Source organism: Dermacentor silvarum, chromosome 1, assembly GCF_013339745.2.
Source record: "Dermacentor silvarum isolate Dsil-2018 chromosome 1, BIME_Dsil_1.4, whole genome shotgun sequence".
NCBI lineage: Eukaryota > Metazoa > Arthropoda > Arachnida > Ixodida > Ixodidae > Dermacentor > Dermacentor silvarum.
The window spans coordinates 286,824,989-286,846,126 of NC_051154.1; the positions used below are offsets into that span (position 1 = coordinate 286,824,989).

Genomic DNA, 21,138 nt, shown 5'->3' on the forward strand with positions numbered 1-21,138 from the left:
GACTCATCCCAAACAATACCATAAAATATGAAAACATCTGATTTTGAAGCGTTCCCACATTTCCGGGCATTATTTCCTGCACTTTAGCAGCACAAATACACGGGCGAGTTCGCGTTTCCAAAACTTGGCCTCGGGCGACGCGACGGTACGCTACATACACAGAGACGGACGAAACAGGCACTGGAGAAAAATACGTGGGTGCAAAGCCTGTATTCAGTCCTTTAGAAGACGGAATTTTTGAATAACAAGTTTTTGATATGTTCCTCGGCGTTATCTTTCGCGCGTTCTGCCGGCGCCAGCAACACACTCCCATATGTTATCACTCTTGGGAATCGCCTATCGCGTTTTCAACAGGCGTTAGTACCGAGAGAAGGTAGATGTTGTTGCGGGGCCACAAAAAACGTCACAAACTTGTCACTTTAAGATTCATTACACGCCAAACTAACTTTATCACAACGGCCGACCTGCTTATCGCTAACTGCGTCACAGCGCGCTGTGCGGTCAGCGTCCTTTAAAAGTACCCCAGAAAGTAACGAAATTACTTTTCAGTAATGTCTTGCGTCAGAGAAAGCGGCACAAACTTCTCTTAGCAAGATGCACTAGACTACGCACCGCGGCCGAGTTTGTTCTCGCTAAGTGCGAAACGGCGCCCTGTGCGGCCAGTGTGCTTCAAAAACCGAAATAAGTTAAAATAATCCCCTAGGAAGCGTCGGAAACATGTCCCAGCACGATTCATTAACTGAAATTAACTGCGCCAGGATGGCCGAGCTGTCTTTCGCTAACTGCGTCTTAAGTCTCGGTACCGTGCCGTAAGCCTAATTGCGTCGTAGACTGTGAAACAAGATTTCGAAACAGTAGGCGTGGATACCCTCAGAACAAAAGAGAAAAAGGTTCCAAATAGAGGCACGCCTCAGGGATCAATCTTATCGCCTTTTCTTTTCAACGTCGCCATGAAAAACCTCCCAGAGCATCTAGAGAAAATTCCGTACCTTCGTCACGCAATATATGCGGATGACATTACCATTTGGACAACTCGAGGCCCAGATGGAGAACAGCAGGACGCCCTGCAAGCGGCGACAGACGCTGTCACCGAATACGCCAAAGAGTGCAACCTGTAATGCTCCCCAGAATAATCCGAGCTCCTCGTTCTCAAAAAGAAATCCAGAAGAAAAAGCACAGAGAGAGAGGCCATAGAAATACACCTAAACCAAAAACCTATACCCAGAGTTCAAACACTCCGCATATTAGGTGTCTCCATGCAAAATAGTGGTCGCAATAACCACACTGTAAACGCACTAAAACAAACTGCCTACAGCGTAGCTCGCATGATTAATAGAGTTGCCAGTCGCAGACATGGCATGTAGGAAGTAGACTTACTACGCTTGACTCAGGCCCTTATCGTCAGTAGAGTCACGTACGCGACACCTTATCTGAACTTAACATCAAAAGAAAAAGCCCAATTAAATGTGTTACTGCGGAAAGCGTACAAACAAGCCCTCGGCCTTCCTCCAGGCACCGGAACAACGAAACTTCTATCTCTGGGCATCCACAACACCTTAGAAGAAATAATTCAAGCACATCGACATGCGCAAATCACACGCCTCAACATCACTAGAACAGGCAGAGCAACACTTCGAAGGTTGCCATACCCCGTGGCGACAACCAACAGTCAAGAAGTACTCCGCAAGTCCCTACATGAGCAAATAATGGTGGCCGCTGTTCCGCGTAACATTCACCCGGAATATCACTTGGGCAGGAGAAAAGCACGAGCGATAACAATAGAAAGGAGATACGGCACTCTCTCCACTGCTCGCTGGACAGATGCGGCCATGTACCCGAAGGGAGAGAGCATGGTAATCAGCGTGGCTGGACACAGACAGCAAGAACTGGTATCCGCCTCCGTTCGTACGCAGAACGTCGCCGCAGCCGAAAAGGCCGCCATTGCCCTCGCCATCTCGGCATCGAGAGAAAACCATGAACTATATATTCTTACAGACTGTCAGTCAGCATGTCGAGCCTATGCGAACGGCCATCTACATAAAATCGCATGCGATATTCTACACCGCCTCAACGAAATACCCCGCACCACGACAATTTGGACACCGGGACATGAAGGCGTCAGCGGAAACCATCGGGCACACACGATAGCCCGAGGTCACTGCAACCGGGCACTGCAAGAGACGCCAGAAGACCCAAGTCCAGACACACTACAAACTTACTACGATATAGTGCAGCACTACCGCCTTTCGAGAAGAACGATGCCGCCACCGCACCCATCCCTCACCAGAGCTGAAGGCACGACCTGGAGGCAACTCCAGACCAACACCTATCCTCACCTCACGCTCCTTCACGCGATGTACCCCACCCTTTATCAGCCCCTTTGTCCTTTTTGTACAGAGCGAGGTACCCTCTATCACACCACATGGGCATGCCAAAATATCCCCAATAACTCCCCACATCGAAACGCAACGCACGGGCAGTGGGAGATGGTGCTGATCAGCTCGGCACTGGAGGATCAACGAAAGCTTATCGCCAGAGCCGAAAGTGCTGCCACCGCCGCTGAGGCCCTGGACTGAAGGCTCCACCCACTACGGAGATCGACGCTTCTCCGTGCCCCATCAAAATAAAGTTTTGTCTCTCTCTCTCTCACCTTGCCGTAGGCCAATAGTGCAGTGGTGTCTTGTCCCAGTGCAGAAGGAACGCAAGAATACGCTGAGAGCCAAATAAACCAGGTTACATTAAAAAAAAACGAAAAAAAAAACGAGACAGACGGGTCTCCGCGCGCGAGCGCTCAAACGCGCGCGCAGCCGTCCTCGCTGGCTTCGGGGGAGTGTCTGGCGGATGATGCATGCATCTGGCGTGTCATTGGCCTGTCGCTAGGTCAGGAAAGAAAAATGAGTCGCAAAGTTTAAGGTAATTTAAACGCAAAACGTTTTAGTTTTCGCGGGAAAGAGTTTAAAAAATAAATCAATGTTTGTTAACTTAATTTCACTTTCTTTTTTTTCGATGCTCGCGGCAGGTAACGTTCGGCATAAATACTATAGCGTGACGTATGGTGACGTGTTTCCTGTGGCCAGTTTTTGCCGAGTGTCCCCTCTTGTTGAATTTCTTTCTCTATGTAACGCCGACGAAAATATCAGAAACTTGTAATTCGAAAATTCCGTCTTCTAAAGGACTGAAAAAAGGCATTTGTCGTGAGTGCCTGTTGCGTCCGTCTCTATGTATTTAGCGTACCGTCGCGTCGCCCGAGGCCAAATTTTGGAAACACGAAGTCGCCCGTGTATTTGTGCTGCCAAAGGGCAGGAAATAATGCCCGGAATTGAGGTAACGCTTGGAAATCAGATGTTTTCATATTTTATGGTATTCTTTGGGATGAGTTGGGTATTTTCTACGCCATGTATGTAAAAGCGAATTGCTTTTGTTTGTAATGCCGCCCATTCACCGCTTTCGCACGTTTCGCCTCTACACGCAGTATTCCTATGTCTAAATACCAAAATGACACATGCTTGTAACATCCTGTTACGTGCTTGTAAATGTAACATGCTTGTAATTTACTTTTTTCAGCTGGTGGCGTCCGATAGAGCTTCATACAGGAACTACTGCTTACCTCCTGGGGTCACAACGTTGGATGAACGCACAAAAAGCGTAGAACGAGCTTTTATATTGAGCAAAATAAATATTTCCTCATTGCACAAAAGGTCTTGCCTCTACTTTGTGAATTTGCACGTGGCACAGATTTGATGGGACTTTACGAGATCGTTAGCAATCATTTTTACTAAATAATAAACCAATTCTGTACGAAGAGCAAATAAAAAAAGGAGGGAGTGGGGCGCAGCCGGCGTGCTAGCTTGCGTTCAAAATACGCGCGCCCAAAACCGAAATCGGAAGTGATTGATGCCGACCGCTTGGCACGCTGCTGTCAATTGGCCGCGGTGCCCTATGGGAGTGTCCCCTTTTGTTTAATTCCTTTCTCTATGGTCGAGCGCTCTTGATCGGCAACGGCTCTCGTGCTTGGAAGCTGTTACTGCGCTGACCATTGACGTAGCGCTGCTTCAAGCTCTGCCGAATAAACACCTTTAGACACTGATCATAAATGAATAGTCAGAGTAAATGCATGCTACTGTCCGATTCTAGACAGACGCGAGTGTAATGCATACGTTCTATATCACTGAAGCTTCCATACTAATTCCATACTGCGCATTCCTATTCGAATTTTGGCCTGTCTTACGCCTACCGAGTCTTTAGCAATGAGAAGAGGTAGGCAATTGCTTCTTGGGCTGCAGCCGAGGCCATTGTAGACGTGATAGTAATGCGGTACAGGTGAGTAGGCTGACTGGGATTATTACATGAAGTACGCCAACGTACCTACGTTAAGTCACGGTGGAAATTACAGCGCCCTTTATTGTATATATATATTAAAGTCATCTGAGAGTGTCTCTCCTAAAAAGTTAGTTTAATAATATCAGGACTGATTAGCCTTCTGTTAAGCTGTTAGAAAAATACCGTTTTCAAAAGAAAGGGACTGTACAAGTCCATATTTCTCGGGCGTTCATTTCACCTAGGTACCACCTCCTGACTCATGCCCTTGATATTTTTAGATCTGCCCCGACGACGTAAGTTACGTTGCGGAACAAAAATAAATACCCTTTCTAAAGAATGAACCGTCACTGCTTCCCGACAAAGCGCGGTACGCTGGAACATGTCGTAATTCGTGATAACGATAAGAGCGACAGCCCATCGTTAAAAATGATTTGTCACTCCCCGGTTTTTATTTTTTTTCAAGGCCACGACCAACCCGTAGAAAGGTAATTCCGCCCTCGGCATGATACTGCGACCTTTCTGGTTCCGGACAAGCACGTTCTTTGGGTATATCTCAGGCGCTTGGCATCGAAAGGCTTGAACCTTTAAACAGCGAAAGGCTTTCACGGTCACTTCGGTAGCTGCGCGGAAAGCGCGGACAATCAGTCCTCTTTCAGCATACGCGCTCTGAACCAAGACACATATTTGTGAGAAAGGGGCTCCTATATTACCCATAGCGAGAAATATATCCACAAATTACACCTTATTATCCCGATATGTTTATGAGCCGCACTCTGCTGCCTGTATTCCGTATTATGACAAAAAAATATAGTTTGTGCAGTGTCAGTAGCCTAAACGTAAAACAGGAAATTGAAGTCATCACATCAACTGTCATATATCATAAATATCAAGAAAGAAAACTGAAACTGTACTTCATAATACTCGCAATGCAAACTTTGATGCATGTGATTAAATTTCCTATCTGTTTCAGGGTAGAAATATGTTGTTCGGATAGCAAACACAGTTTATTTTGCAAAATTTGATAAACATTTTGTCCTCTAACATATGTTGCTTGTTGTCATGCTCATTTCTCTCTATCAAATATATGGTCGAAACATCACTAAGTCGGATTGTGAATCATTTATAAAATAAACTGGATTCTCCACATATTGGAAATGCCGTAGGAATTTGAGAATGTAATAATACACAGTCATTTGTTTGCATAAGCTTCCTAGCTATAGGCATGTAATGAAACGCTCAAATGTATTACACAGCTTTGTCTTTTCACAGCAATTTCATCCAGGGCATTTATAAAACAATATACATTTTTTTATTTTACCGTGTGTGTCCAAAAACACATAGCAACGTATTTAACAAGGTGATATAAGTTTCAAGAGCTCGTTGATTAGCTTGCCATTTGAGCAAAGAAGACGAGAGACTTTCGTGCACAGACAAAATAAGCGGCTAAGAGCGACAACTGATTAGTTATTTCAGAACTAAAAAGGGAGCTTAGCTATGTAGTGTTAAACTATGTAGCTTTAAATAATGCACATATTTTATACGTCGCCGGACAGGGGTCATTGGAGGTTGCTGGGAGAGAGAGGCCTTCGTCCTGCCATGGACATAAAAATAGGCTGATTATTATTATTATGAAACATTTCCGGAGGTGACCGCCCCTCATACAAGAAATTCTTTTTACAGTTTAATAATTTATTTATTGGCGCCGTCAGCGCTCAAAGGCATTACGGAAGGGAGTGGGTTGAGCAGGCTAAACAAATAATGCAATGATTAAAAAGTAACTTTCTAATCATATAATTTTAGGTGGTGATACGTGGAAAAAGCTTCATTGTGCACCAGGAAGAGTTTTACAATTATTCAATATTACCTGATATTACAAAGAATTAAAGAGGAATGTAGTACACTGTAAAAAAAATTGCTTTGGTTTTACGGCAAATCTGCTGGTAATTTGTGACCGAACACTTTCCGTAAGTAAAGAACGGTCATTTCCGTAGAACGGACAACCGTAAAAATAGAGACCGTATTAGAAAATACGAGTGCTTACATATTCAGAAAACGGAAGACTCTGTATGCTGAATCGTATGGCTCGACCGTTAATGTACAGGTGCTTTCCGTATTCAGAAAACGGAAGGCGCTGTATGTTGAATCTGTAGTATACGGTCCAACCGTTAAAATACAGGTGTTTTCGTATCCAGAAAACGAAATGCTCCGTATGCTGAATCTGTACTATACGGTCCAACCGTTAAAATACAGGTGTTTCCGTATCCAGAAAACGAAAGACTCTGTATGCTGAATCTGTACTATACGGTCCAACCGTTAACATACAGGTGTTTCCGTACTCAGAAATAAAAAGGCTCCGTATGCAAAATCTGTACTATACGGTCCAATCGTTAAAATACAGGTGTTTCCTGTATTACGTTTTACAGAGCATATTGATTGTTTAGAGAATGTACTATCGGGGACAGAAGTGCCCAAAATGTGCGAATGTCGACCGAATTTTATTGGTGCACTTTCTGCTGGGATCAGCCACGCTAACATTTGCATTCGGAAAGTGGTCTGCAACGCAGATGATAGCGGCCGATAGTGCAGAGATCAATTTGGTCGACACTCGCACGTCCTGGGCACTTTTGTCCCCGATAGTACATATCCTTTAATGCAAATGTCATGAATACAGCTCATCGCAGAAGCAGCAGGTCGCTATGGAGAAAACTGTCTGGCCAACACATTGAAATAGCTCAAAAGATCAAACACTTTGCCTTTTGTGATATGAATGAATTGCACAACATATATACAAATAAGTGCAAAATTTTATTCGTTTAGTACTTTAGATCACAGAAGCAATTTAATTTTCTTCGACCACTCGTCTTGCACTGTTTCCTGGTGAAAGCTGTTCCCACATGCCTTGCAAGGACAAACTTGCTGCTGTTAGGAGAAACAAATAATATTGGTGAATTTCCATCCTAAACGAAGTGGCAACAAAAGACAATCACAGAACACAACAAAGCGGTAACTGAAGTATGAAAAAACCATGAAATTGGTTCAACATTGTCAGAACAAGGGATGTTGCTGTAGCCAACATTTCGACAGATACGTGTTATCAGGGCAGCAACTGTTTTCCTTGGCAGCGGTTTTGGATGTGCATAGCTCACTCACCCCTACCCTCATCTGGTGCATATAGTAGGACAAGAGAAACCAAAGTGTTAAAATAAAGGTAGGAAGGGTGTGTTTTGCAGTGATTGTGATGGAGTGTGTAGGGTCACTGCTGTAAGTTGTTATGTTAGTAACAACTTACAGTAGTAGCTTACATAAGTTATAAGTAGGGATGACCTAAACAGAAAACGATCTGTAGACCTAGTAGACCTATTCTTCCCAGAAATCAACAGAGGAATTAAAATAAACTGTTTGGACATTTGGCAAAAAAAAAGCAATGATGAATTAGGCAAAATAAACTTTGTAACATGATGTGTCTGGTTAAGATCAGTGGAAATGGCAAATGAAGGTACGTTATCAATAAACATTTCATCAAGATCCCATAAAGAAAAAAAGATATTGGTCAAATATTAAATAAGCCAGGACACCAAATTAAACTGGGTATGACCATAAATAGTAAAGAACAGCCTGCGAAAAAAATGGGACGGTAAATGATAACAAGGTGCAAGATAGAGAAAAGTTTAGCGCTGTTTACTGTATGTTCATGCCACTACTGACGACTTGGAAGTTTCAGTCTTCCTGCTGAAGCTGTACTACTTGGATAAGGAAATGGGTCACTTTGCAGACAAGTCTACGTTCAGATTCTGTTCAAATCTTCAATGTAACTTTATGGAAGAAAATGGTATGGGACAGTCCTACTGGATGGGCATTCATTCTGCAGCACCATCCACAGGTATTAGCTTAAAATTTATTGGTCTCACTGGACCTTAGCTCTTGGGAAATCATTAGCTGTTTTTTTTTTATCACAGATGCCTTCAAGTTATATCGGTTGGCAGGAGTGCTAGCAAACATTATACTTGTAGCCGAAGTCAAAAGTGATATTTGGTAACAATGAGTAAAAGAAGCAAACAGCATTCTAAATACTGATTCAAGTCAACCGAAAAAGCTGCTAAAATGAATGTACCCTGGCCCCCAATACACAATAATTACACATCACATTGATGCTCATCGTGTCGATCATGCTATTAGAACACTAGGCATCAAGTGAGGAGAATAAGGAGATCAAAAAAATTAAATTATGTGGTTTTACGTGCCAAAACCACGATCTGATTATGAGGCACGCCATAGTGGGGGATTCCGGAAATTTGGAACACCTGGGATTCTTTAACGTGCACCTAAATCTAAGTACACGGGTGTTTTCGCATTTTGCCCCCATCGAAAATAAGAGAATGGGCGCATCCTTTTTTTTTCGAACATTAAGTGTGCTTGCATTAATGTTGCCTTCCAACTCCGAAAGGAGCAGTTTGCGAGATGGTGACCGACACATAAGAAAACGCATGACATTCTGTGCAGCAGAACCTCACGTGCAAACACACTTTTTCCTGCAAAATGACATCCTGTAGTCAAACCTTGTGCACATGTGCCAACCTTAGAATTTGAAAAACACCACAGTGGAAGACACAAAGTGTTAACCTTGCTGACGAATACTAAAATTATTTGATTATTCATTCAAGATTCACAGACTTTGCTCTCTACGGGTGCTGTAAACAGGCACCCTGCTTTTGCAGTTCTGCCAACAATGATCTGTAGAGCAGATGAGGAGAAATGGTTATGAAGTTTACGCAGGAGTATACGCCGCAAATGACAATCCACTTCACATTTTAATCTGGTGGAGGATGCGTACTCCAAAATAGAAGAAACTAGTGTACCCTAAAGATTGCTGTGGCCGATGCCTGTGCACTAGCAGGTACACATAACATGGCAGTTGCAATTATATTTCTACAAGCTATAATTACTGCAAGCTACTGCCAGTGTAATGGTCCACAGCTGTAATACATTTAGGGCAATTTAAAACACTCTAACGAATTTACCTCATACGACAGAATTGGAATGCAAATGAGTGATGCTCTATGTGTCATCCCATACAATGAAACACCTTTGAAAAACCTGAATAGCCACCTGGGCCGTGAGGAGAGGTGAAGTGTATTCCGTGTAAACTAGTACAGCTGCATAGTGCAAAGCTCTGGAGAGTGCATTTAGTAACAGCTGCGAGGCTTTTTTCTTTTTTTTAAACGGCACACAGTAAAAACCTCTAGCAGTTTTGAAAAACTCTTTTTATTAAAAAAAACGAACAAGGACGAAGAACCATTTGCTTAAGAACCCACAGATCTGCTCAATCCAATCAACAGGACACATCAATAGCACATATAACAACACGTGTGATAAAAATGCCACGGATCAGCGCGACCCCGTCAACATAAAAAAATGTGGTTGATCCCTCTTATATAGGAATCGGTATAGAACACGAAAGTGAAACGTGTCTTCACAGAAGTAGTGTAATGTTTATTGCACATTGATATATAATGTCTATTGGTGTTTTGTGGCTAAAGCGCCCTTAGGCGTTGATGCACCCACGCTGACGCCTGGTGGCACGTCTCCTCCATCACGACTACCAACGTCGATGACCATGAGCAACCGTCGTGCATATGGAAGCTGCACTACGCTGCACACGCTAGCACAACGCGCAAGACAAAGCACGTAACTGAATCGTCACCGAGTCAAATCAGCGCGTACAGCGCGTCGTAATTGCAGCCTCCGCGATCAACTTCAGAAACATTTTCAGAGCTAATTGCGGAGGCCACGCTCCGCTGTGCTGAGTACGGTGAACGCCACCTAGGTGGCGTTGGTAGTGCTTCTTGATGCCAGCGTCCCTTCGAATGCTGGCATCGAGGCGTCGTAGTGCTGAGACCACCGAAGCGTTCACTGTCGGTGCGCGTTAGTGTCATAATGCAGTACTTCTCTTTTCTGCTCGTAGGCGGCGGCACCGCCCCGAGCAAGAGCGCGGGTACACGGAGGAGTGTTAGATATATAAGGCGCGTCTGTGTAGCTCTCTGCAAATGCGTTTGTGGCGCAATGGGTTAAACGCTCGGCGATCTATCGTCGCGGACCGAGAGGTCGTGGGTTCGATTTCCAAATTTTGCATGTTTGTGGAACTTTTTCTTCTGGTTTCTTTCTTTGTATTATGTTCTATGACGTATTTCCGTGACGGAAATACGTCAGTGAAGTCTTGGTGGACCCCGGCATAAAACACTTTCGTGTTAAAACAGCAATGCACATAAAACGAGCACTTAAGATGAAACTATGTTAAAGATAAGATGACAGGAGTGAATTCGCTTTATCTAGCAATGAAACATAAGGATGACTGATGCATTTTTACTTTAGTTTTGCAATTCAGTGCACTTCCACAATTTCTCTCGCGGTTTGATTTCGTTGCCTAAACAATGTGCCGGTGCTTCTAAGACAAGGTGAGCACGCATGTTCTTGACAATGCATGGCCAAATGCTTACTAGGGCCACCTTTCAGACTGGACAAGTGTTCCCTTAGTATCGTGTTAACGCATCTTGCAGTCCGCCCTACGTACACATGACCACATGTCATAGGAACCTGATATTCAACATTCTTCGCACAATCAAGAAATTGGTTCTTATGCGGATGTTTAATACAACATTCTTTCTTTGCATCACCCTTACTTTCGAACTTACTTTTTACCCTAGAACACACATTACCTCTTTTGTTTTTAGCCGAAAACACCACTTTTACTTCGTAACTCCCAGCCACCTTTTCAAGCCTGTGTGCAAGGCCATGCATATATGGAATCACTGAAACCTTGGAAGCTAATTCTTTCTGCCTTTGATTTTTTGTGCATAGTTCTTTATCCTGTAAGTTCTTTCATTAGTCTAGCGCATGACGCCAGCATCACAGCGAGCACGTACCCGGCCTCTCTTACCTGATCAACTTGCTCAAGAAAGGCAATGTTTACAGTGCGGCAACACGACTTCAACAATGCTGACCTGAAATGACTGTGCCATTCTTCACAAGCCTGGAATTGCTTGAGGCATAGTTCATGTAGCTTGTTAACAAGAAACTGTAGCTTCTTATCTACCAGTACTTGCAAAGTAAAATTTAAGCCTTTGCCTAGAGAGGCAAAGGCTTCTACTACTATTGAAGGCTTGACTTTTACTTCAGAAGTACCGGTACATAACAAGCTACCAGTTCCTTTATGTCAAGTTACAAATTCTACCAGAACCTGTGTGTTGGTCATTCACGCCCCGAGCTGGAATACCACTAATGAACTATGCCTCAAACCATTCCAGGCTTGTGAAGAATGGCATAGTCATCTCATGTTGCTGGTCAGCATTGTTGAAGTCATGTTACCGCACAGTAAACATTGCCTTTCTTGAGCAAGTTGATCGGTTGAGAGAGGCCGGGTGCCTGCTCGCTGTGATGCTGGCGTCACGTGCTAGACTAATGAAAAACTTACACAGGATAAATAACTATGCACAAAAAATCAAAGGAAGAAAGAATTAGCTTCCAAGGTTTCAGTGATTCCGTATGTGCATGGCCTTTCACACAGACTTAAAAAGGTGGCTGGGAGTTACGAAGTAAAAGTGGTGTTTTCGGCTAAAAACAAAAAATAATGTGTGTTCTAGGATAAAAAGTAAGTTCGAAAGTAAGGATGATGCATAGAAAGAATGCAGTATTAAAAATCCGCGTGAAAACCAATTTCTTCATTGCGCGAAGGAAGTTGTGTATCAGGTTCCTATGACATGTGGTCATGTGTACGTAGGGCAGACTGCAAGATGCATTAACACGAGACTAAGGGAACACTTGTCCAGTCTGAAAGGTGGCCCTAGTAAGCATTTGGCTATGCTTTGTCAAGAACATGCGTGCTCACCTTGACTTAGAAGCACCGGCATATTGTTTAGGCATCGAAATCAAACCGCGAGAGAAATTGTTGAAGCGCACTGGATTGCAAAACTAAAGGAAAAATGCATCAGTCATCCTTCTGTTTCACTGCTAGATTCGCTCCTTTCTTTTCATCTTAAGTGCTTGTTTTATGCGCATTGCTGTTTTTATGTTGACCGGGTCGCGCTTATCCGTGGCATTTTTATCACAAGTGTTGTTATATACACTATTGATTTGTTCTGTTGACTGGATAGCACAGATCTGTGGGTTCTTAAGTAAATGGTTCTTCGAAAATAAAACCAGTTGTTAGAACACGATCGTGCTTGTGTTGCTCTTTTTCTGCATCCTTGTTTGTTTATGCACAAAATATTTTTTAAAAATGAATCTGTTCCACTTAGGCCGACTCGCAGTTTTGCTTCCTTTTTTTTAAAAGTAATGACACGTATGGCTATCACATACATGTACAGTATGACCTTCATTCCCAAACAAAGTGCACAGCACTACCCTATGCGTCAGGTGCCTTGTTTCACACATTCTCCCAAACATTACTAGCGTGGGATGCTGAGGTTGGCAGGGAAACTGATTTATGGAGCAATATAAAGTATGAAGTACTCAGCTCTTAATGTTTTCTCTGCTGTTTAAGCATCGTTGGGTCTTATAGTAAGAAAATACGGAATACAACATGCATAATTCACAACGCAACCCCTTTGGAAGTATTTAGTAGTATGAATTATTATGGATTGCATATTTAGATTAGAAGAAGGATTTCATTCCACTGCAAGAATGGCATCATCCGAATAATTCTTGCGTTTGGTGCTATATTTACTTTTATTTCAGTTGGAATGTAGATGCATCGACAGCGATATCGCTTGACATGTCTTCAACTGACTATTTCTCCAACTTAAGCAAACTCATATTCTGAAATGACCTTGTAGATGATACCAAGAACTTGCTCAGCAGGAGTATGTCTAACATTCACGAGATCCGAGGCTCTTGAACGCATATCTAAGAAAGCCTGGGGTGCATGCTGACCTCTCATTTAATCAGCAAGTTTCTGGAAATCTATAAGTTTTCTTGTGATGAATGTAAATTTGCTTGTACGGGAGAAACATGGAACTTGAACAGGTGAATTATGCAGCATAAGAATGACCTCAGCAAGAAGCAGGCATCAAGAAACATTGGCACTCAACACGCATAAACCGTCAAATAAAAGAATTATTGGGATGATTTAAAATTCTGGTAGTGGAATGAAATATGTTTTTTAATCTATATCTAAACTCCTTGATTATTCAGCGTACTACCACTACCTTTGCCAGAAACATTCATAGTCATTATCCTACCTATGCCAAATTATTCCGACCAATATTCAAGCCCCTTCATAAGCTTCTTTTTTTCACTGCCAATTCTCTGAGGGAGAAGAGGTGTCCTATTTCTCTCTACCTATTTCTCGTTCACTGTTCACTCTCAAACTGCATTAAGCTTGAGCAGGTTCTATGCTTAAAGCTGTGTTTCCCTTTCCATCTGCTATCTTTGACCCACCTGGTTAGCTAAGTAGGTAGAAAAACTGCAGAAGAGAGGTGGTGGCGCTGAGTTGGACTTGTGCCCCAAGGAACCTTTGCACGGTGGCTCGACGAGCAACTGCTTGTGGCATGGAGTGGCTCAAGCTGTGATGAGTTCACTTTGTAAAACCCAGCTGGTTACTGCTGGCCCGTCTTTGCCAGGACAGGAATGAACGTTGGCAGTCTGCAGTCTCGGTTTCTTCCTTGAGGGCCATGGCCATGTAAAGAAACCTTGTCTCGACAGGCTGCATATAAAAGGATAATTTTCTGAGCTAAGTCTTTTTTTCCTAAAAGAACACATTTAAGTTGTATTTGTAACTTTGCAACACTTTCCGGGTGATGCCAGCTGTACTTCATTGCACAATACCACAATCATGACTGAGCTGTGGCCATTCTGAATACAGCTTGCAACACCATATATACAAATGCAACCAAAATAGTAAACATTTGTTGTAGCTTCTGTATATGGCACTATTCAAATGAGACATTTGTAGCACTCTTCTCAGCTCAGTAAACTTATTTCTAGTTATTTTACTTTTCATGAGGAAATTGCCATGAGCTTGAAAAGTAAGTAAACATTCTTGCTTCAGTTTATTCTTCAAATTCTTGCATCACGAAATTCTTGCATCACGAATGGATATCAGGAACCCATTTACACCACAGGCAGAGCTCCATATGTTTAAAAACATTATAAATCAGAGTACAATATCACAATTCTCATAATAGTGTCATGCTAGTAATATTGGTGGCTATGGCTGCTTCAAGCAATTATTTTTCATAAAGGTGGAAACAGTTATCAAATTAAATTGTTTGCAGCAAGGATGTACAATCCACAAAATCAATCAAAAAGGCTACGTTGTGTTCACTATTCAAACGTTTAGGATAGGTTACATACAACAGCTAATAAAGAAAGCAAACTTGAAAATCTCAACTGAAGAAGAAACCAGTTTTTGAATATGGAGCAAAATGCCACCAGCTCATGTGGAGTACACCCTTACTATGTACTCCAAGCGAAGAATGTTGTTACAGCAATGCTTGAACACTATATGAATGTAACAATCAACAACCTTAAGCAGAATCTTAACACCACTAAACAAATCATGCTTCGAAGATTCCTGATCCGAAATTCTCAACAAATTGTTCTGGTGTTGTATGTGTTAAGCTTGTTGTGCATTCTGAAATGCAAGCTCACATCTACAATTTCTCTAAAGGCAATATCAGCTTTCTCAAGATAGGTATGACGTGCAGATAAAGTGGATAATGCATGACATCATGAACACTCTGATGTGTTTACCAGTGGGCTCACTCTTGCAGCCATGAAATTATGAGATGCAGACACATTTTACATTGAAACCGGTTTTGTGGAGTACTGCATGCTTCCCAGGCTTCTCCAGTTGTGAGAGCCGTCTCCCCTACACAAATGAGTGATGAGGAATAAAAAAAGAATTTCAACATGCAACAATATGTTGGTAATTTGCTAGTATCCATCAGGCTTTTTGACTCCTAGCTTGCCTCATACAAATCTACCATGCACAGTATTTGCTTTGCCCAAGCATCAGCCACTTTACGATGCAATGTGTACAGAGCCCTTGCCCTTAGTTTTTCTGCTTTGGAAACAGTTACCGTGTGTTCAGCTGGCGTGGAGAAAGGGGACATAAAATACTATGTGCACCACTGATCTCTACTATGTTTTGCTGGATGCCGCTTTGCTGCCCACAGAGCCAGGCGTAGATGAAGCCAGCGGAAATGCAGTGTCGTGCAGCGGCTTGTCCCAAAAGTAGGGCATACGCTGCACTTACTAGTGTGTGCCGTCGCATAATATTGCTGCCGTAAAAATTTTTCTTCATGGTTTTACACATCTAGGCGATGTCTCCACATGTCTGGTGAGAGCTTTTACGACGTTCTGAACCCGTACGTGATAAGTTTTTCTTACAGAAAGCATTTTCTGATTCACAAGTGTTTTCAGAACGCGCCACTGATGTTAGCAATGCTGTCAGTGCTGTGATGGAAAATTCTGGACGTCTTCTCGAAATACTTCTCTGGACTGCTTTGGTAGCTTACGGCACAAAGGGCAAGCATTATAGCAGAAGAAATGCCGCACTCCCATGCAGGTGAAATGCCACAGCAAAGTCGTGAAGAACCAACTTCTGGGACAAGGTTGGCTTCAGTCGAAGGCGCTCAATGCGCTATCCAGCCCCCTAAGTAGAGCTCAGTGGTGTGCAACCTTTTATACTAGCTTTGCTTTCTAGTCGGAACATTGGAAACAGCTCCCACCTTACTTTTCTCAACCTGTGACATGCGAACCAAAAGTCGTATCACTGTATTGATTCTATGGCTTTAGTTTTCGAAGCGAACTGCCTGCATATTCTAGCATATTGTTAAAAAATATAGTTGGCGCATTTTTACTGCTACAAGACAGGTTAGTTGGCTGATAGAAATGTGAAACATGTTACCAGCGCTCTGATAGGATGCAAGAAGCAGAATTGAAATTTACTTGGCACAGGGGCTACAGCAGGCAAGTATGTTTACTGTATGCTCTAGTGCTGTTTCAAGTAAAAGTTAAGTTGTTATGCTGTATTTCTACTTATTCTGAACCATCAAACTGCACAATCAATGTTCCAAGTTTATACACTCTTGGCGTTTGATTGCCCATGTCATTTATTTCCTATGAACACAGGCAGTAATCCCTCTATAATAAGCAAAATGAGTTAGAAAAGGAAAAGCCGTGATATTAGTCCACAATTGCCGAGGGCAGAAGTAATGGCTGATAGCACTTAATTGAAGCTACATAAGTATTCAGTTTTCTCACAGCTTGTTCAGTAAGTAATAAAGAGGTATGCTGTACACCTTTACATGACCAATGCAATCTGGTGAGAGACTGTGCACTGAGTCTGCTTGGTTGTGTTCGGCAGTTTGACTTTGGTATTTTGCTATACATAATTCCTTGGGTACTCTTAGCTTACTTTGCGATAAAATGGAACTTGGAGCAGTGGTCATCTATACATAAATATTTGCACATAAATAACGCAACCACAATTATAGCATAATGAGGGGGGGCAATATGAAACTCAGAAAATGAAAAAAAAAAATATATATTACGATTATAATGTGACGTGATGCCACAAGGAAACAAAGCAATGCATAGAAGCAGATGGCGCTTCCGTGCCACCAAGATTATTTACTAAATAGGCAGTGCTTCAGAAGTACCCGCGACACAATTGAACAAGGCAAAGCTGCGTTTGCTCGTGTGTGCTTGAACATGGCTCCACATGCAGTAGCGATCACAGCATTGTTGCCAAGTGGTTTAGATTGCCGCAGTTTAAAGTTCCAGAAAATGTACAGAAGAACAATCTGCTTTATAGCCTTACAGAATATAACGTGAAGTACACTACAAGGCCAGAAACATTCCTAGAAAAGTTGCCTTATATTTGCATAAACTGGCAAGCAGCATGGCTTGTTTTACATAGAATAAATTTTCATGATACCGCAGTGTGCAGGGTTTCATAGACAAAGTGAAAAAAAAATTGCCCGCCAATCTACCCTGTGAAGGTGGTTGGAAAGCGAAGCTTTTTGCGCCACCCTCACGGTGACTGCGGCGCACTTGATATTTCACACACTACAACGTAACTTTAACCATGGCCTTTATTATTATTTACTTCACAACAATGTTCACTACTGCTTTATGATTGGTGTGATATACATTACTAGACTACCCCATAGTGGGGTAGTCTAGAAAATGACCCGAAGCAGTTACTAGGCTGGAAGGGTTTCGAATGACGTCAACCCTCTTTCAAGCAGCTGCATAAGCTTTGCAACAGCTGCAATCTAATCTTACGGACCGCGCCGAGCTTGTTTCCGTTGTTTGCCCGAGCTTGTTTCCGTTGTTTGCCCGCAGCCCTTCTCATCCATCATGTTAGCTCATCACTTTGAAGCTTGTTTTTGTGGTTTTTCTTGCGAAAACGAGTGCTTAGTTGTACGCTGAATGCCTGAATTCAAGTAAGCTATACTGCTATACCTGCAATTGTTAGCGGTTCGTCAGGATCGTTTTTTGCTTACGACGGACACGACAGAACCCTTGGCTGGTAGAGGTACAAAGCTTCGCTTTAAAACATTCAGCCCATATACCAGACTATGACGGTATGCAATAATTGTAATCTCATAACCTAAAAGGTGTAGTTGATTTTACAAAAGTTGACATTCTTCAATCTGAGCCCTGTAAATTTTAACACGCAAGGGCACCACTTGGCTAAGCAATAGGGATGTAATGTGTATGCATACAAGCATTACCCCATGCATTTGTACCACATCGCCCAAAAGAAATCAATTTTCCCGTCCAAGTCTGCCTCATGGAAGACTGGAATTACAGCAAAAGTTTATACAGTCATCCAAACAAGAACACCTCATTTTCACATATAAAATTCATATAAATATATCCCTCTTGATGCCAGCCTCCTGGAATGCTGAACCTTGCTGCATGCTTTAGAGAAATTATAGTAGTAGCACTTTAAAGTTATTTAGGGCTGCAGAACACACCTACAAATGCTGCATTTCATGTGTAACAACTTGGTTGATTTGCTTCAACAACCTACCAAGAGCAAATTAAAACTATTTCTTCCTGTTTAGCATTTTTGCCTGCTACACCACAATCGAATGTCATCAATATATTAACTAGGAGAAACAAATCTGGCTTATACGGGGCGTCCCAACTATTACACACAAAGGTTTGAAAATATGCAAATGCTACGTATCTGGACACAACCATGATAACGTTTGCCATCACCTGGAGATACTCACTTTTTTGCATTCTGGCTAATTGCAAAATTAAGTGTAAACTATTTAATCAACTTCTCATATTTTAATTACATGAAATACGTGCGACATGAAAGTTTTTCCGAGCGTGAAAGAAAGCCACGAATACACACAAAGAGCCTCGAGCGGCCATTCATGCGGCAATTTTATGGGTATTCGCGAGCTTCTTTCCCGTTCGAAAGAACACTTATGTAGCACTTTTTGCACAACAGGATGCTGTATCGGGAGTTGTTCATGGTGTTCTACAATTTCCTCACTTACACTTTTCATCTAATTAGAGTAATTGAGAGGTTGATTAAGACTAATGATCTAATTAGGCAGAATGCAAAGAATATTCTCAGTATCTCCAAGCAATGGCAAACGTAATAACTTGGTTTTGTCCAGCTACGTGGCATCTGCATTTTAAAAAATATTTATGCATCATAGTTGGGACACCGTATATTAACACCTTCACATATTGCCACAGCTGCGTCTTGTAACATTCAAAGGGTGTTTGTCCACCAGCACTCCAATGTCACTAACAGTGATCACCTACACAGCTAAGTGGATCACCATGATGCAGGTTGGTAGTAAAATGCTGAGAGAAACAAATCCACTCACTTTGAAGGCAATAATATTGCGGTAACTTGAGAGACATGGCCTCATGGCAGGCAGCAGATTTCTTCTCAGCTCCAGCAGGACACCAGCAACTAGTCTTTCAGTAAAAGAAAATATTGAATCAGTAATGTTATGTTACCTTGTTCTTGCTAAGCATCAGCACAATCATCTGATTTTCATGCATATCTACTTTCTGCGTAAGCAGTTCAACTGATGTATTTATAAAATACAGTCTATGTTGATTGCATTTGCTTCTCTGGCATGAACAATTTTTTTGCAACTGATACATTTACAGCTAGCTACACGACACGAACGCTTGGACTGCCCAGACATCATTAGAAGCAAAACGTCTTATTGCACCACAAGCAGTTGCGCCAAGGAAAGACACAGCAGAGCAAAAAAAATTTTTTTTTGTAACTTCAATGAAAATGCATGCAAGCAAGGAGGCAACTATCGCACGTATAGTGCCAGTACAAGCGTCAATACAAATTTTGTGCGCAACTGAATGCACTCTTATTCTAAGTTTTTAACGCGCATGAGCAATAGATTATACGCGCCACACAAAAAATTTCGATCGCGCTACCATGGAGATCGATGTGAAATTATATGTGATCCTTTTTCCTATTCACGCGCCATTTTCGCCCTATAACGCTGTTTACTGGCCTTTTGAAAAAAATATATATATAGTTCTGTTCGCGACGCCAGCTTACCACACATCATCTAAACAGCTACGCTATGCAAACCGAACAAATAGAATTACAACGGGCTTACCTCATACGTACGCGTACGCGCAGCGTGCGTACACTGCTGAACATCCGTTGAGGGCAGGCTATCCCGTATCCAAGCGCATACGTGCACCCGTTCACAGGACTTCTTCGATGCCGCAGCGTGCAGAGTTTTGTAGACGAAGGGACACATTCCGTTCAAACATCCCCGCGCTAGGACGGCACTTGACGTGCACAGAAGCGTACACCACACCGCGACAAATTCGGAACTTTGCCAGTCCTAACATGCCGAGAGTCGTACAGCCGAGAGTCAAGCAGCCTAACCATCCATCGCGTCTGTTCTTCGCTCACGATGCGTCAATCTCTGTTCCCTAGGGCCTTGCTCCACTCTTGAGTACAAATCAAGACATATTTACGGTAAACTAACAAGCTGTACAACGTAAAACGGTAAAAGCCGGCTGACTACACAATGCAGCTCCGTCAACCGCTCGTCTTGTTACATCCTCCGAGATCGGAAGCGCCGCGCGTGGTTCCACCTGGTGCTGGGAGCGCGGAGAACAAAACAAAATCGGTTTCGTTTTCCCATTTATGCAGTAGTTGTTGGAAGAGTAAAATGTTTGCTTGACAAATAATTGAACTCTGGAAGAGGAGATCGCTTTCTCTGCCACAAGGTAGTACATTGTATACAAAGAGATAGAGAAAGCAAGGAGAGGAAAGGCAGAGAAGTCAACCAGACGAGAGTCCAGTGAGCGTTGCAATGCCGTGCTAGAGTGTAATGCGATGCGTCAATAAGCTCTAGTAGACTAGTATAGTGTTAATTTGTACTGGCTGGTGCAAGTAATGAACGGGAAAATAATGAGTTGTGCCATTACTTTTACCCATGGATAAAGCTCATGTAATAAATGGTGTTACATGTTGGGTTAAAAAAGAAATAAAGGTTGAATCATTATGCCAACTCGGGACAGGACGTTTTTTTTCTTTTTCTTCCTCTCTTTCCTTTTGACAGTACACACAGTGCTTTATCACTCATCTTCGATCACCTTCCCGTAGTTTGCAGCGTGCAACGTGCAAACCGCAGCGTGCAAAGTTTTGTAGCTGAGTGAAACACATTCCGCGCAAGTGTACCCGCGCTATGACGGCACATGACGAGCGCACAAACATACACCACACAGCGACAAATTCGGAACTTTGCCTATTCAAACATGCCGAGAGTCAAGCAGCCTAACCGTCCATCG

At 42.6% G+C, this 21,138-nt stretch overlaps 1 long non-coding RNA gene across 1 annotated transcript; it reads right to left on the bottom strand.

The window, feature by feature from the left end:
* Positions 1-7,121: 7,121 nt before the first annotated feature.
* LOC125942205 (uncharacterized) lies at positions 7,122-20,673 on the bottom strand. Its single transcript, XR_007464896.1, has 4 exons — positions 19,950-20,673; positions 19,182-19,275; positions 13,753-14,017; positions 7,122-7,239 (listed from the first exon to the last, which is right to left on the bottom strand). It is a non-coding gene; the product is annotated as an uncharacterized LOC125942205 (long non-coding RNA).
* Positions 20,674-21,138: the final 465 nt, after the last annotated feature.